The sequence below is a fragment of the Lathyrus oleraceus genome, chromosome 7 (assembly GCF_024323335.1).
Source record: "Lathyrus oleraceus cultivar Zhongwan6 chromosome 7, CAAS_Psat_ZW6_1.0, whole genome shotgun sequence".
NCBI lineage: Eukaryota > Viridiplantae > Streptophyta > Magnoliopsida > Fabales > Fabaceae > Lathyrus > Lathyrus oleraceus.
This window is the reverse complement of record NC_066585.1, coordinates 352,235,152-352,237,972: the sequence shown is the minus strand read 5'-3', so window position 1 is coordinate 352,237,972 and position 2,821 is coordinate 352,235,152. Positions and strand designations below refer to the sequence as shown.

The following is a 2,821-nucleotide window of genomic DNA, read 5'->3' as shown; positions in this document are numbered from 1 at the left end:
GAGCGTCACGCCATGCCTACTTGTGTTACGAGCGTAACACATGGTGTGACGGACGTCACACCATTCTCCTATATTTTTGGCTTCAGAAGCGCAACAGAGGCACGTTGAAGCCTATTGTTACGCTTGACTATTGGAATGTGAGGAATGGTACACGGGAAGTTTTTGGAAACGGTTACCAAAAAGTGAGCAATATAAATAGTGACTTTTGGTAAACCCTACAGACACTCTCTCTCCACCGTTTCTCCACTTCGTTCAATTTTCGTCTTCCAGCCGTGCAAGCATACCATTACCTTTTTACAGTTTTTACTTTTAATTGCAATTCTTATTTTTACTTTCTTTTCCAGTTAATCTTTCAGCCCTTAATTAATTTTTTGCACAATAGTTTCTACACCAGAAACTATTATGTATCTTTTACTAGATCTAACCTTACGTTAGACCCTAGATTTTTATTCCTTCACTTTTATTTTCCTGTCCGATTGAAGAATTCAAGAACAAATCCAACCGGTCTGTGGTGGAGTGTTCAAGATTGCTATAAATTATTCAGGTTCTTTAATTATTGTTTGAATTTATATATGCTCTGTTTTACTGTTTATTTATATTATTTGCCTGAGATGGAATTATTTATGCATGCTGATTATTTAGATCTGTTTAGCATGTCTGGCTAATTTATTTAGGTATCGGTATGTAGAGTAAGCGGAATGAAGGAATCAAAACTAAGTTGGTTTAATTACGTTTAAAAAATAAAATCACTCTTTTTACGGTCTCAATTTACAGGTTTAATAACAAGGTTTTGCACGAAAGTAAAAGACATAAAGAAGTTAAAATCAATAGAACGAGAGTTTGAGTTTTTAACTGGACAGTGTAAATTGGACATTAATTCTAGATCAGGGCGAAAGCAATTTTTAGAGTTAATTAAATTCTAATCTTTTTCAAAAAGTATTTTTAAAGGTTGAATGTGAGGACGAGAGTTAAGCATTTGAATTTAATTATATAATCTAAGTTAACAGAGCGAGAGTTTGAGACAAGGATGTTTTAAACGATTAGTGTTTTCTTAAAAAGAGTTTCTATAGATTCTGTTGTTTTCAAAAAGCGATTTTGGACTTAAATAATAAGTGACAGCTACGTTAATATAAAATCATAGTCTATTCAACAGAGCGAGAGTTTGATATAAGACTTTTAATCAATGGTGTCTACCGAAAAGATTTATTTTAAAACCAAGAAACCAACGAAGAATTGATTCCCTAATTACGACGAACTACATACCGATATCCGTTTAATTGATATTTAATTTAGATCTCATTTTAGTTTTAACTTTTCCCCCAAACAATCAAAGTATTATCCGCCTTAGCTTTACGAAGTAACCTTAGAAAATGGTATATCGATTCATAAGTCCCTGTGGCATCGATATCTTTTAAAACTACGCGATAGAACTGTGCACTTGCAGTTTGTACCCCAAATTCGACTCATAAAGTCGCGATCAAGTTTTTGGCGCCGTTGCCGGGGACTTTTATTTAGTCGATATCGTAACTCTTCCGTTACACTGTAGAGACTAAGGCTTATTTTTCTTTTCTTTTCTTTCTTTCGTTGATTTGTATGCCACATACTCGCTCACAAGGCGAGCCGTTCTACTTACGAATCAACGATATCGAACTATATCTCCGAGTCTTACGACGAATTCGGGAATACCGTGCTGCGAACAATCTCCCTCCTGTCGAACTTCCTGATCTCAAAAATCTTCTTTCTTCGCCGATACCCGAGATGGCAGAACCAGCTCGTGCTCTTCGAGATTACGCCGCTCCATCGCAAGATGAGCCACATTCGAGTATTGCTCCACCCGCAATCGAAGCAAACAACTTCGAACTTAAACCTTCACTGTTGCAGGCAGTGCAACAGAACCAATTCTCTGGAAATCCTACCGAGGATCCAAACCTTCATTTATCCGTATTTGTCCAATACGCTGATACTGTTAAAGCTAACGGTGTCACTTCAGAGGCAATTCGACTTCGTCTTTTTCCTTTCTCGTTAAGAGATAGCGCTAGAAGATGGCTCCAGTCTCTTCCTTCCAACTCAGTCACCACATGGAACGAGTTAAAGAAAGTCTTTCTTGCCCGATATTTTCCGCCGAGCAAAATAGCTATGTTAAGAGCCCAGATAAATGGATTTAAACAGAAAGATAACGAGTCTCTTTTCGAAGCATGGGAAAGATACAAAGACATGATGAGACTTTGTCCACACCATGGTTTAGAGGACTGGTTAGTAATTCATACCTTCTATAATGGTCTCTTGTACAACACGAGGTTAACAATAGACGTTGCCGCAGGTGGTGCACTAATGAACAAACCTTATGCTGATGCTTACCAACTTATCGAAAGCATGGCCCAAAACCACTATCAGTGGGGAAGCGAACGAACAATGGTAGAAAAACCTCAAACGAAAACTGGCATGTACGAGATAAGTAACCTTGATCATGTTAATGCAAAAGTGGATGCTCTGGTCCAGAAAATTGAAAGTTTAAATGTATCACCTCCAGCCACCGTGGTTGCCATAACTCAGAATTGCGAAGTCTGTGGAATCCAAGGTCACACTCCTGCAGATTGTCAACTCCTAACAGGAATCCAAGCGGAGCAAGTAAACTATGCTCAAGGAAGTCCCTACTCGCATACCTATAACTCAAACTGGAAGATTCATCCAAATTTTTCATATAAGAGTAATAATGCTTTATACGCACCTGCACAATCTCCGAATCAAGCCCCAACTATACCTCCGGGATATCAAAAGCCGATCCCATCTACACCTAACAATAACGCCCCTAGGAAATCCA

The 2,821-nt window shown here is 38.1% G+C and overlaps 1 non-coding gene across 1 annotated transcript; it reads right to left on the bottom strand.

The window, feature by feature from the left end:
- Nucleotides 1-2,136: 2,136 nt before the first annotated feature.
- On the bottom strand, nt 2,137-2,243 carry LOC127108628 (small nucleolar RNA R71). The gene has a single exon (XR_007796154.1). It is a non-coding gene; the product is annotated as a small nucleolar RNA R71 (small nucleolar RNA).
- Between the last annotated feature and the right edge of the window lie 578 nt (nt 2,244-2,821).